Here is a 16,137-nt window from a genome sequence, read left to right on the forward strand (position 1 = left end):
GAGTTTACTACACCACACCACCTTACCAATACTTCATCTTATCCAGCTTTTAAACATGTACCAACCTGATAGATATGAAATGGCAGTTCTCTGTAGCTCAATCTTTCATGTCCCTGAATTCTAATGAGTTTAAGCAACTTTTCATGTATCTATCGATATATTTTTACCTATAGTTTCTACTGAACCATTTGTCTTTTTGTTCATTCGTAAGAGTCCTTTACATCATCTGGATAGGTAAGGTCAGGGGTTTATATAGCAAACATCTTCTCCTGGTCTGAGGGTTGTCTTTTTGCTCTCCTTGTGGTATATTTTGATGAACAGAAGTTCTTAATGCTTTATTTATGTAGTTGTATTTATCAATAATTTATTTGTGGTTTAGGTCATCTGTCGTTTATTTAAAAAATTCTCTTTTCCCCCAGATTCTTAAAATAGTGTCCTATGCCATCTAAAGTGTTACTGCACATTTTGTATCTGTGGTAAAGACTGCTAACTGTCCACCAAGTGTTTGTGCCTCTTCTCTTTAGAAGATAGGATCGTCAGGAAGAAGTTGCTCTGTCAGTGATTAGTTAACCCTTGTTTGCATCTAGATGGGATCATGTTACTAGTTCTTGTTAATGGAATATGAGTAGACGTAATGTAGTGCTTATATAAGAAGGGTATCAATTCTCTCCTTCCACAAAGATGCAAATACTCTGGGATCCTAGGATCCGCTGAAGCCACAGGTGGAAGGAACATAAACCCTTGAATGACAATGTGTAGGTAAATAGCCTGCTACTATAGACGGACTGCTTCTGTTCCTCTGAAATTTGTATTTTAAAGCCTAACTGTCAGTATGGTGGTATTAGGAAGTGGGGCCTTTGGAAAGTGATTAGGTCATCCCTGTTGAATGGGATTAGTGCCCTGATAAAAAGAGACCCCAGAAAGAATGGCAAGGAGATAACTTTCTATGAACTAAGAAGCAGGTCCTCACCAGAACTCAGCCATGCTGGCACCCTGATCCCAGACTTCCAGTCTCCAGAACTGTGAGAAGTAAGTTTCTGTTATTCATAAGCTACCCAGTCCATGGTAGTGTGTTGCAGCAGCCTGACCTAAGACACCTGCCAACCAGGAACACCCATATTCAGCAGCCACTTGAGCAAACAAAGGATTTCTATTGTGTTGACAATAAATTTTTGGTGATTTATCTCATCACGTAGTATTATTACCCTAACCACTGTAGAAATTGGTATCTAGAAGTGAAAAGCTACCTTAACAAATTCTAAAATATGTGGCATTGACATCGTGGATGGTAATAAAAAGCAAGGAAAAAGATCAAGCAAGACAGAAATGCGGAGAGCTCTGTTATGCAGTAGCATAAAATGGTGCCTGCTGTAATTCTGAAAGCAGACCAAATGTCTTGTCGAGGTGTAGCTCTGCAGGAGGTAATCGGAAAGAGCTAAAACTGTGAGTGCGTATTGGTTTCTACTCACTCTTATCTCAAGGTATAAAAAGAAAAAGATGAGTCCAAGCAAGAAGTCGTCATCTTGAGAGCAGAGATGGAAAGGAGTGGACAAAGTCCAGAAATTTGGAGATTCAAGGATTAGCAAAGCTATTTCTGTACCCTAAACCATGATTTTAAAATTAGACTGAAAAAATAACTTAGAGCAACAAAGACTCATTAGGAATTCTCAGTTACACAGAAGGATTAGGCCTTGTGGCAAAGATCAAATTAAGATTGTTTCTGTCCAACTCAAGGTTATTTTATGAGAAGGTCTCAAGGTACCTGCCATTACATTGACAAGAAAGGCAATGGTGGGATACAGGGAGCAAAAAGCAAAGACGTAAATTGGATTGAGAATTATTTCTAGGAAAGAATGAATGTGGTTATCCATACATGGGATTTACTGGAATCAAATAGATGAGAAGTTTACCTTGTCTGTGAGAATTATACTGTTGAATGAACTGCAATCTGGCTTTAAAAAGCCTGTGACTATAAAACAGCCCTTATGCCTCCAAACCTGCCCCAGAAAGAAGCTGGTAGAGAAGATCCAGCCCTCTCAAGGAGGGCAGACCCCTCAAAGCTCATTTCAGATGGGGTCTTAGGCAGCGAGGCTCTCCACAAGTGGTCTCCAGGCCAGCAGCATCAGAATCACCCAGGAGAATGTTAGAAATGCACATTACCCAGACTCACTGAATGAGACACTTTATGGATAGGGCCCAACCATGTGTGCTGTAAGCCTTCCAGGTGATTGTGATGCTTGCTAAAAGCTTGAAACTGTCTTCGAGGAGAAAAAGTAAAAAGAATCTCCGGGATAGTGGAGAAGTGTGGAGAGGAAGTTTCTCCCAGAGAACAGACTTGAGTCTCATCAAAGAACTTCCTCTGTAGCCAGGGGACAGTCTTCCCAATGCCTACGCGGCAGGATTTTGAAATTTGTTTGACTATTGTCTCCTATTTTTTTATTTTCTTCCTGAAGGATTATTTTATATTGCAGTTATCTTTAATCTGCTTTGTCTTTATGTTTTGAGGTTGGGGCAGTAGCCACATAAATTGTCTTTTAGTTAGTCCATAAATAGCCATATCACAAATATCTACAACTGGATCAATGGGTAGAACAGAGAACAGTGATTGCAATTGGAGCAGAAAAAGAGGGTGAATAAAAGGAAGCCTCTGAGGTGCTGGGCAGTGAAGGAGCCAAGAGTTGAAAGGAGTCTGGGTCCCTGAATCACTGTGTGGACAAAAGCTACCTTCTGACCAGGAATACCTACACTGATTTTGAAAAATGAATAATAAACTTTTATTGCGTTGAGACACCAAAATTTTACAGTTTATATTCTTATCAGTACTAGGTAGTACAGTTTAGGTTATCAATCCTCTGAGAATAAATTTTGTAAAAGGTGTGATATGAGAATCTATATTTCCATACAAATGGTCAGTTTTCACAGCACTATTTATTGTTAAGCAATTCTTTCCACACATACCTGCTGTGACTACTCTGTCATAAATCAAATTTCCAAATCCATGAGGATCGGCTCCTAGGCTTTCTGTTACATCACACTGCTTAATTTTCATAACCCCATACCAACACTGCATGGTTGTAAATTCACATAACTTTGTAGCAGCTTGATGACCTCCACCTAATTGTGTTCTTTGAAATGTCTTGGCTGTTTCTGTCTTTTACAAGTTTTGTATTTTTTTTTCCTGCCTTTCAGCCTTATACTTTTGCCATTTCGATTTCTGGCCAGGATAGAGTAATAGACGCATATCCTGAAAACTACAAAAAATTTTCTGAAAGAAATTAAAGAATACCTGAATAAATGGAAAGATACACCATGTTCATGGGTCAGAAGACTAAATATTGCTAGGGTACTGTTTCTTCTCCCTTGACCTGTTGGTTAAATGCAATCACAGCCAAAATGTCAGCAAACTCTTTGGAGAAATTAATACAATGATTCTAATATGTATATATGGAGAGCCACGGGATATAGACAAATCAAAACCAATTAGAAAAAGAAGAACAAAGCTGGAAGACATTAAGTAATTTAATGACTTACCATAAAACTACAGTCATGAGACAGTGTGATGTTAGACTAAAAAGCGATGTATTAAATAATAGAAAGAAATGGATGGTTAATAAATAAATAGATAAATAGACCCTTGTAGACCATTAATTTTTTATAAAAATGACTAGGTAATTCAGTGAGAAACAAGTAATGTGAATTGTTGCTGTTACAATTTGATATCCATATGCCAGATAAGGGCCTTTGAAACTTACCTCACACCATGTACAAAATCAACACAAAACAGATAACTAAATGTAAGAGCTGATTAAATATAACTAAAGATAAAAGCTAAAACTATAAAAATTCTAGAAGAAAGCAGTGAAAAATATTTGAGACCATTGACTAGGCAAAGAGATTTCTCATAGGGCACAAAAAGCACAAAGTAAATCTGTCAATTGAACTTTATCAAAATTAAAACTTTTTTCTCTTCAAAAGACACTTTTTAGACAAATGAAATGTCAAGTCACAAACTGGAAGGAAATGTTTGTAAACTGTATGTCTAATAAAACACTTATATCCAGAATATAGAAAGGACACCTATGATTCCTTAATAAAAGACAGATATCCCACTTACAATTAGGCAAACTTTACAAAAGAAGATACAAAAATTGCCAATGTGCGCAAAAAAGATGCAGCATTATTAGTCATTAGCTAAATGCAAATAGCAACAACCTGCTATCACTACATACCCACTGGGATGGCAACATTAAAAAAAATTACAGTATCACCTGCTGGCAAGTAAATGAAGCAACTAGAAAGCTTAATCATGGCTGTTGAGAATGGAAAATTGCACAGCCACTTTGGAAAACAGTTTGGCAGCTTCTAATAAAACGAAATACACCTTTACCATATGAATCAGCATTTTATCTCTAGATATTTACCCTAGGGAAAATGTAACATATATTCTCACAAAAAGTTGTACTCAAATATTTATAGGATATTTAATGCATAATGCCAAAAAGTAGAAACTACCTGTTTTCTTCATATGGTGAAATGTAGAAATAAATTCAGTTATTTCTACACAAACAGAATACTAATCATAAATAAAAGGGAAATGATTACTGACACAGCACAAAAAATTGATAAATCTCAAAAGCTTTATGCTAAGTGGAAAAAGTTCAAAAACAAGATGTCACAGTATATCATTATATAAAATTTTATAAAATGAAGAAAGCAGATCAGAGACATTGAGGGGCTGGGTGTAAGAGAAGAGGACTGATAGATAAAGAACATATGAGAACTTTTTGGTGTGATAAAAAATGTTCTATATCATGACTGTGGTGCTGACTACAAAACTATATTTTTCAAAACACAGTTAATTGTACATTTAAAGTTGATTAATTTTATTGTATGTAAATCATACCAAAGCAAAGCTAAATTTTTTTTTAAACACTGGTACCTTTAATTAACTAATTAATGTGTTGTCTTTCTGCCAACCAATGCAGAGGTCATGCAGCTCTTCCTGTAAGGGACCAGATAGGATTTGTGGTCCATACAGGGTCTATTGCAAGTATACAAGTCCGTAGTTATAGCATCAAAATAGGTGATACATAAGGAAACAAGACATCATTGATGGACAGCTAAATTTAAATTTTGTATAATTTTCGTGGGTCAAAAATATTCTTTTGATTGTTTACCAACCATTTAAAAATTAAAAAAATCATTTCGTTTGTGAGCCATATTAAAACAGACAGTGAACTAGATTGAGTTAATGGGCCACAGTTTGCTGACCCCAAGATAGGGAATTCTCTACAATATTGAATAAAAATAACAATAATGAACAGCATCATTTTGTGCCTCATCGTAAGAAAAAGCTGTTTGTGGTTTACCATTAAGTATTATATTTATTAGAGGTTCCTTGGTAGATAGACTAAGAAGGTTCTCTTCTATTTCTAGTTTGCTAAGAGTTTGTATCAAAATTGTATGTCAAATTTATTAATCTTTTTGTATTTATTGAGAAGCTTATATTGTTTTCTTGTTTACTTCATAAGGTGAATTATATAAACTGATTATAATAATTAACCAATCTTACATTCCTGAAATTAAATTCATTTTAGTTATGTTACATTTTCTGCTAAAAATGCATTATTAATTTAGTTTTGCTTTTTTCTTTTTTAGAACTTTTAACATCAGTGCCTAAGAATAAGTTTAGCTCATAAGCTTTTCTTTTTTCTACTGTTCTTTTCTAGATTTTTTTCTTAGAAGCTAGCCTATGATCCATTTTTCCATTCATAATATTTTATGGAAAACTGAAATTAGACTCCTGTTGAATGTTTAACAGAAGTCACTTGCATGTCTATGTGGACTTAGGGTTTCTTAACTGGAAAATCAGAAATTTCAAATTCTGTTTCTTTCGTTGTTCTAGATCTGTTCCTTTCTTTTATTTCTTCATAAGTTAGTAAGTTGCTTTAGATGTGTCTAAAATCTATAGACAAAAATCGACCAATGTGTCTACAGTCTATATTTGTCTCTTTAAAAGAACATACATTATAGTACTTTTAGTGTAGTTTGAAAGTCTTTATTTTTTTTAACTGGAATATTTAGTGTTTTTATATTTACTGTGATTACTGACATATTTGTGCTTATTCTTTTATATTATGGCCCCTGCTTGCCTCTTAATGCTTCTGTTTCCCTCCTCTTTCTTAATTTCATTTGGATTAATTGATATTTATTTATTCATTCATTCACGTATTTATTCATCTTTTAAAACTCTCAGGTAACCAGAATGAGATTAATCATACTCCTTGGTTCATGACAGATTCTCGTCACTGGTCTATGCAAAGTCTTCCTTTGCCCAATTTATTTGTTTAATTGTTTATTAAGACAATAAACATTTGAGATCTAATTAACCAATTGAAGATAAATAATATTGAAATGGACTTACCTATGTCCTCTGTGCTACTCCTCCTATGCTCTCTTTTTCTTGTTCCATGTTTTCCTTCCATTGCCTTGGATCTTAGATTATTTAGATTTATTTTTTGAGATTTTTTTTCCTTGATGTTCTCACACTGAAATTTAACCCAGCCAAAGTTACTCAATGTATTTACTCTCTTCCCAAATGTAAATGTCTTGTTGTATTAATTACAGTATCACTTCTCTCAAAGTAAATGCTAACAGTATTATAGGAGTTATTAAGAAATTGTTTTAGGCAGATACGGAGGCTAAGGGGTCTTTGATAAGGTTTTTTTTTTCTGTTAGAGCAGCTCCAGAAATGTTTCTTGTCTAGCAGAAAAGTGACTTGAAGGACCACATCAGCAAGCTTTAATATGTAAATACTAGCCATTAGAAACTGGGTCCATCCAATATGGTGATTATTGCCCTCTTCTCCTTGTCAGCCTGTGTGCTAAGCATTATGATCATCCCCCAATAACCTCACCTGTGCAGAGCATCATGGTGCCCTATATTTGCATATTAAAAGACTAGGGTGGGAGGGCCAGATTTTTTGTGGGATGCATGAATGATACACCTGGTCAAAACAATCCTCTGGGCCCTATGCAAATCAGACACCAGCTCCTGCAGCCTCCTAATGTAACTGACTGTTTACCACCACTCTTGGGGTTTCCTCTCTCAGCTTGGAGCCCCCTTCCCTCTGTCTCTATAAGGGGGAACTTCTTCCTTCTTTCTTGCCTATTAAACTCTTCACTCCTTAAAACCACTCCATGTGTGTCTGTGTCATTTTTATCTAAATCACCATGAGGCAAAGGACCCTGGTGTTAGTCAGCAGAGCCATATCATTTTAGTGCATTGACCAGGAAACTGAGGTGCAGCATTCATCAGAGTGGTAACTACGGGAGTGAGCTTAAAATCTGTTCTATCATTTTTCTCTATTTTAAAGTCAAATCAAATCAATCAATGAGCATCCATCAGTTGGTTAAACAGTCTTATCATGCCTGCTGTTCTAAAGACTCAGATGTCAGACTTGCTAGTGAGAATATGGAAAACTCCCCAATACCCACGGGTCATCAGGTATGTTGGCCATGTTTTCAGTCTGTTTCCTTTCATGGGAAAACCTTGGCCTCATGCAAGGCTGGGAAAAATTCTGAGGCAACTGAGAATTTCTGGCCAGGGCACCCCTTGGCATTTTTCAAAGGCCTCTGGACCAAACCCAGCCTCCAACAGCCCATTTTGGCTACTGGCAGAGAGAGAATCCCCAACTATCCTGTCACAAAACTCTCCTTCTTTTTTCTATCTGCAGTCTCTTACTCTGTGTGTCAAATGTGTGGAAATTTAGTAAATCAGGTATACTGTTGCAATCTTCTAGGAACAGAGGGTTTCCCCGCAACCCACCAAGAGCCTCTCTCTCTCTCTCTCCCTCTCTCTCTCTTTCTCTCTCTCTCTCTCTCTCTCTCCCTCTCTCTCTCTCTCTCTCTCTCTGCCCTTGGCCTGGAGAGTACATGGCATTTCCAGGTCTGTCTCTACTGCTTCCCTAGTGTGCACATAGTATTTCTAAGCCACCTAGAAATCTTCTTCATGAGGCACTTTTTTTATGGTAACATGTAGCTTCCTTTTGCACCACTAGAAATCAGGCTGTAAGCCTCTTCCATGAACAGGAAAATTCTGCTTTTGACAGTTAGGAGTTGAATGTCTTCCATAGCCAAATTTTAGTCTTGATATTGTCCCATCAGCAGGAAAGTGGCCATTAGGTTCCTACGTTAGTTTAAGGCACCTATTCCGTCTCCAATTAAGACAGTACTTAACTAGTAAGGGAATTTTAAGTCCAGAAGTTAACTGGAACCATTTTTCAAAGAGTAAATGCTTTAGCACCGGCCATAATGGCAGGATATAGCATTCAAGCTAGCACACTCCCTCCATTAAAAGGGCCTTGCCCAATTATACAGTGTTTCCTGAGATCCATTTTATTTTTAGGGAGGTACACAGGTCACACAAGTCTAGAGGGTCAAAGGAAAATAATAGGCAGAGGACTAGGACTACTTGGGTAAGTGTGACCGAGTCTCAAAATTCTAGTTCCTCTGGAGTCATGGCTTGGAGGGTCACGCCTACAGTCATGGGCGGCACATTTAACAAGGTGCCAGGACCCAGGAATTAGGGAAGGAAAACAGTTGAGGGGATGCCCCCACTGTTTTCTTCTCCACCCTGCGTCACATAGGGAAAGCAAGGAGACTGAAAGGATGCTTTTATTCTCACTTCTCTTTCTAGATGAGTAACAGATTGTCTTCAGCATGCACTCTGCTGGACTGTATTGTAAAGCACTGAGACTCCTTCAACTCTGAGACTTTGAAGAAAAATCACTTCATATTCTATTGCATAAGAGCATGGCCTTCCTACCATCTTGGGGACAGACAAATCTAGCCTGCTGGGGGAAGCCTTGACTTTGATATCCAACAGTTAGAACTTTTCTGCAGGCAGAAGCACAAATGGATTGAGGTCCTTTATGTACAGACTTTCTTTGCCCTGTGAAACAACCCAGGCCTTTACAGGTTTGATACAATCAACCCAGTTCTTTTAGCAGCCATGGCAGGAAAGCCCACAGGGAATAGTTCCCCAGAGCTAAAGGAGGTTCTAGAGAGGCAATCTAAGACAGCTATTGAATGTCCCAACCCTTTCAGGTCCCCTCCAATTGTACCATCATCTACTCTAGCTCCACCATCTCCAGTATATCCTCTTCCCCCTTCACTCTTATCTCTGCAGGAAATGCCTGATGGGACATAGTATGGGAGCACTTTCAACTGTCTAACTACCTTCTCTCAGGAGGACACTCTGTTTCCAGTGCCAAAGACCACTCTCCCCAAAGATAAGCTTCACATCCGCAGGGTGGGAAAAGTTAACTGAGTAATGCCTCCCTCTGCTTTAAAAACAGTGGGAAAGGGCCATACTTGGGAGATCTCAGATACTGTAACATCACACTTGTAATTGCTGATAGTTCAAAGATGTGGGGGAGGAGAGCACAACAAGGGTGATCTAAAAGGATCAGAAGGCCTAGTAGGCCTTCTAGTCTAGTCAGAATCTAGTCTCTCCTTCTGTTCAGAAGTCCCAGTGGGAGTGGCACGCTCTAAGTAACCACCTTGACTATAATGTAAAGAATAACACAGGAACCTTTCCAGATATGCCCCCTCATGGAATTCCAGACCCTTGTATGATGTTTGCTAATAGTAGCTGCTTACAGATCTGTGGGCAAACTAGAGGCATCTGGACTGACAGCTCTTGCCACAAGAATCATCTGAGATATGGGCCACGGTATTTTATGTCTCTAATTTTTCAAAACTCCATTTGTTAGGTGGACCCTTCTCACTTGGCATGTCAAATTCCAAACAGTAGTGTAAATGACTATGTTAAATATGGATATCCTTATCCCAAGGATGCCCTTATTAAGTGTAAAGAAGGGAAACTTCTAAAATATGAGAAAAATCTTCTGGTGTCTCTCACAAGCCACAACTTAGAATTGTCTCTTCAAGGAATGGGGCTATATATATTTTCTGTGGCTCCTGAAGTTATTTAATCCTCCTAAGGCATTGGAAGGGAACTTGTGCTATAGTAGCAGTGGTTTCTAACTTATTGTTTTTAAATTCTACTGAGATGGCAGTATCATCTGGGAACACCCCCAATTTAGACTCTTTTCTAGAAACATTATCTCAAATATACTGGACAAAGAGGTCTTTCATTCTATACCCTAATGTGTAGATTTAACTGAAAGGGCAGACTGGGGAAGGCATGCATATGAAAATCCCATATTAAAAAAACCCATGGATGCAAAATTATATAGCCAGAGGTCTATTCCAGTTTATGGGCATCCTCTCCTTGAAAGATCAGTTCCTAATACCTCTATTATGATGCAATGAGGATGGAAGGCCACTATAGGTGCCACAGAGGTACAACAACAATCTATAGACCCTTTAGCCTCAGTAGTAGCACAAAATAGACAGGCTTATGATGTCCTTACAGGTGAAGTAGGAGGAACCTGTGCACTTTTAAATGAAAAAAATGCTGCTTCTGGGTTAACACCTCTAGTAAAGTAGAGGAAAATCTACTGGTACTCAAAGATCAAATCAAAATTATTGACAGGCTAATGAATTCCAGTCTTTCATGAATTCCAGTCTTCTTTAAGGCATTGGTTAGCTCTTTTATCAAGCCCCTTCTTGCTTATATAACTTGCATTAATATTTGGATCTTGTATCCTCAGTACTATTACTCGAATTTTTTCCTCTCACTAGAATCAATCAAACTACGAGTGGTCCTGCAGAGAGAGGCACATATGGACACGTCATTCTTCCAAAGACTCTTAGATTGACCCCAGGAGAAGCCCAAGCTACTGTTCCCACTTGATGTCCCTTTTCAGCAGAAAGTAGCCAGAAGGAGTTGTCACCCAAAACCCCCTAAAAGCAGTTAGGGTGACATCTCCTCAGGGGAAATATCATAGGAATTATTAAGAATGTATTTTAGACAGATAGAAAAGGTAAGGGGTCCTTGGAAAGATTTTCTTTCTTTTAAAGCAGCTCCAGAAACATTTTTTGTCTAGCGGAAAACTTGTTGGAAGGGCTAGGCCGACAAGCTTTGATATGCAAATGTTGGCCATTAAAAATTGGGTCCAGCCAATATGGTGATTCCCTCACTCTTCTTGTCACCCCGTCTGCCAAGCATAATGGCCACCCCCAGATAACCCCACATGTGCAGGACATCATGGTGCCCCACATTTGCATATTAAAAGTATAGGGTGTGAGGGCCAGTTTTTTTGCAGCTATGTGCATGACACACCTGGTCAAACCAATCCCCTGGGCCCTATGCAAATCAGACACCACCTCCTCCAGGCTCCTAATATAACTGACTGTTTCCTCCACACTCAGACTTTCCTCTGTCTCTGCTTAGAGCTTCCCTCCCTCTCTCTCTATACAGGGGAGCTTCTTTCTTCTTTCTTGCCTATTAAACTCTCTGTTCCTTAAAAACACTCCATGTGTGGTCTGTGTCATCTTATCTAAATCAGCAGGAGGCAAGGGACCCTGGTGTTCCCTCAGTCATCAGAGTTGTATCAATAGTTGTCAGTGTTTAGGTTTTGCCTTATTTCTTAAAGCTACAAACTAGACATTATAATTACTGTTTTACACAGTCAATTTTGTTAAGTTTACCTAGATCATTATATTAGGGGTAGAAGCCACCTGAGTTACCTGGCAGCAAATCCGTACATACCTGCAGCAACCACAGTTCTTGCGCCCTCAGAAAAAAGAATTCAACTGAGGGGCATAAGGCAGAAAAGGAAACTGAGGCAAGTATCAGAGCAGGAGTTATTAAAAAACTTATTTAAAAGAGTTTTATAAAAATATTTAAAGCAGGAAAGAAAGGAAAGTACACTTGGAGGAGACATAAGAGGGAAACTTGAAGGATAGATGCAGTACTTAACCTTGATCCTAGGACTTTATGTTCTGTCCCACCTCTGCTTCTTGAGCACCTTTCCCATGATTCTTCCCTTAGGGTGGGCTACCCTCAGGCACAGTGCCCTCCTTATGCTTGCTGAGCCTACACAGTGTGTTTAGGAAGTATTTTTCTCTGTTTGGGAAATTCCCTTTCCCTGGTGCCTGTGTTCAATTAACACTTTAGTGTGACAGCTGTGGGCCATCAGAAGATTGTCTCTCCTTGGTGCTGGCTGCCAAATTATCATTTTGAGAAAGGCAATATGGGAACTGATGAACCATCAACTGATGATGATCTGACATTCCTGGTGGGTGCCTGGAGGAGCCCACTCCTGCCCGCTTAGGCTCGTCTAACTGCCTGTAACAATTACAACCATCTCTGCACTCACTATTTCTTCTTGTCTCTAAGATCTATCCATTTGACATGATTGTCCTTCTTCCTGAAGTGCATTCCTTATAATTTTCTTTTGTGAAAGTCTTTCAGTGGTAAACATTTTATCTCTTCTTTACCTCTAAATGTCATCATTTCCCCTTTATTTTCAAAAGCTCCTTTTTCTGGATATAGACTTCTAGGTAAACAAATACTTTCTCTCAACACACTAAAGGTATTATTTCACTTTTTTATGACATGTTTTTGAGAGCATGACTTATATTTTGCAATTTTGAGATTATATTTTTTCAGGGACATTAATGAAGCTGGAAACCATCATCCTCAGCAAACTAACACAAGAGCATGAAACCACACACTGCATGTACTCACTTATAAGTGGGAGGTGACCAACGAGAACACATGGAGGGGAGGGGAACAAAATACACACCTATGCCTGTTGGTGGGGAGTGGGGAGCTGGGAGCAAGGGGAGGGAGAGCATGAGGACAAATGGCTGATGCATGAGGGGCTTAATACATAGGTGACAGGCTGATAGATGGAGCAAACCACCATGACACACATTTACCTGTGTAACAAACCTGCATGTTCTATACATGTATGCTGGAACTCAAAGTAAAATAAAATAAAATAAATGTTTAAGTCAGATTTCAGTCTTACAGATCCTCCTCTGTAGAACGTTTTTCATTTATCTCTGGCTGACTTTCTGATATGTCTTTGATGATCTGCAGTTTCATCTGATATGTCTAGTTGTTAGTTTGTTTTGATTTACCCTGCCTGTATATATTGGACTTAAAGCATGAGGGCTTGGGAGCTTTCAAAAATTCTGGAAAATTATCAGCCATTCTCTCCTCAAATGTAGGTTTTTCCTTCATTCTTTTTATCTGTTTCTAAAAATCTGCTAATAGATATGTTGGATCTTCTCGCTCTCTACTACAGACCCACCATTCATATTTTTCATTTTCTTGTTTCATTTTCCTTTGGGTTGTATTCCAATGGTGTTTTTGGATCTTACTTCCAGTTCATTAATTCTCTCTTTGCTTTATCTAATCTTCTGTTTTACTCATCCATTATTTTTTTAATTTTAATTTACCATGCTTGTTATTGCTAGAAGTCTGTTTCTTTTAAAGTTCAATCATTTTTAATAGTCTCATTTTCATTGCTCATTTCAACCCTCTCTTTTATTGTTTAAAACCAAATAAACATCCTTTTTTTATAATCAGCGTCTGATATTTCTCATCCATGAAACCTTTGAGGTTCTAATTCTAATTCTTACTGTGCCTTTTTGCTGCCATTTCTTGTTATTTCTTTTTTAACATGAGTTTCTCATTATTCTTGGAAACTTTACCATAGAAACCCTTTGAAACCTGTGTTAAATTTCTGATCCCTGAAAGAGATTTCTGTATGCTTCTGCCAGTTGTCTGGTGGTATTACCCACCTGGAAATCACTTTAAAATTAATTCTCCACTTGAGCTTCAGTTTTTAACATGCAAGTAGCAACAAATTGACATGCAAGCTTGATGCTATGATTTCTCAGGAGCAAATTTATTTTCCCTCTACCCAGTATCAAAGTCAATCCAACCTATTTTACATGCTGCCCCCTTCTCTCCCCTAGTCTTATTTATCATTCATCTTGACCCGGAGAGCATGGCCCATTGACATTCAGAGTTTTGCAAGAGTCTCTTATTACAATCCCCACCTTTGTTGAATTGTATACTTCAAGTCCTTTCTCCCATGCTTAGTGTGGCTATATATCATTCCAGATACTTTTGAGAATAGAAGTGGGTACAATGATAGACTGGACAAAGAAAATGTGGCACATATACATCATGGAATATGACGCAGCCATAACAAATGATGAGTTCATGTCCTTTGTAGGGACTCGGATGAATCTGGAAACCATTATTCTCAGCAAACTGACACAAGAATGGAAAACCAAACACCAAATGTTCTCACTCATAGGCGGGTGTTGAACAATGAGAACACATGGACTCAGAGAGAGGAGCATCACACACTGGGGGCAGTTGTTGGGGGCTAGGGGAGAGACAACAGGGGATGGGGAGGGATAACATGGGGAGAAATGCCAGACATAGATAGTCAAAGGGGGAATAGAGGCAGCAAACCACCTGGTTATTTATGCACCTATGCAACAACCATGCATGACCTGCACATGTACCCCAGAACCTAAAGTAAAATAATAAAAAATAATAATATATCAGGACAATTGGCCTTATCTAGTACTATCCTGGGAAAACTAGGATGTACATTCATATTACACATCCCAACACATATGTCAAGATGTAGGGGGAAAAGCCACCAGGATTTTGAAGAGAACATTGGGAAAATTGGTGATTTTACTGCCTGCTGACTTCTGGATTTCTCACCTTTATATTTATTTTTTCCCTTTATGGACTCTTTAGTTCCTTTCCAGCTCAGTGAGCATTTTTATAGATATTTATGAAAATATTTTACTTAGCCATTTTCATTGTTTTCAACTAGAAGGTTGTGCAGTAGATTTAATCTAACATGTTACCAGAAACAGAACTCTTTTCTCTCATCATCAAAGGCAATTCAAAGACTCAATTTAGGCATGAATTTTCTGTACTCAGCTATTGGTCAAGTAAGAATTGGGATTTAAAAGGCAGGTATTTCTCATTCTAAGAGGCTCGTTTTTGCTGTTGTTCTATGTGTCATAACTTCTAGTGCATTACTGGTTGTTGGGAGCACAAATATATGTGTGACCATGTGTTGGAGAAGTTAATAATCTGAGGAGGAAAAAAAAACACATTGACATGGAAGCGTGATGAACCAAGTCCTGCATGATAAAGCGCCCAAGTGCTTCGAGAACACAAACAACGAAAGATGAGATCGCCTACTCTGAGCTAAGCCGTTAGAGAAAGAGCCACAAAAACTGAACTTTATCAGTGCTCTCACAAAAGGTTAAAACTTGAATAGGGGATTTAACATTGAACTGGTGCTAATTCTTTAATATGAATGCTGCCTGGCTTGTGGTTTGAGCATCTCTTATGGAGAATATGTAGATGTTTTTTGGCTTTCTTGGTGTAAGATTTCATATGTTTACAGTGTTGCCTCTGATAATAAGATAATGCTAAGTATATTACACCCAATACTATCTTATTGTTTATCTCTAAGATGGTTTAAACAGATAAATGGGGCATTTAACCATGTGCAATTAGCACTCTACGATATTTGTGTATACTTAAAATACACTTTAGGTTTAGTTTTAGATAGTTACATAAGTTCCTGAAATGCACCCTTTGGGTGCACTCCTTAGAATACAAATAGATAAGGATAAACGTGTAATGGCAAAAAGAACTAGACAAATATTTTGTTGACTTTCGATAAGTAAATGTAGCATAAAAGACACTCTACTAAAAGGGACTTATGAATAATCTAGTTAGTTTGCAACAATGTCGTATTTTTGAAAGTAAAACTGTTTCATTATTAAGATTTATATCTCCAGGTCATAGCACAGCACTTTGCACATAGTAGGGGTTCAAAACATGCTGGTGTTAGTTTACTTGAATAGATGTTAAAACTGATATTGTGATCCTAAACACATAAGCTACGCATTCCTCTGTTTTATAAGTTTATCAGCTCAACAAATAAATACACTAAATAAATAATATTTTCTACATCTGTATTTCATTTTTCAAATGTTTGTGGAAGTTATTGTGCTTCATAAAAATTATTTACAAGCAATAATGTAGTATTAGCAAGCATTTTCAGAAAGAAAAACAATGTGTTCAGGCTGTAGGAATATTTCTAAATCATAGAAAACAAACCGTTATTATGTAATCATAAAAATATATTCACATGTCATATATGCA

This window comes from Callithrix jacchus, chromosome 1 (assembly GCF_049354715.1).
Source record: "Callithrix jacchus isolate 240 chromosome 1, calJac240_pri, whole genome shotgun sequence".
NCBI classification, from domain to species: Eukaryota; Metazoa; Chordata; class Mammalia; order Primates; family Cebidae; genus Callithrix; species Callithrix jacchus.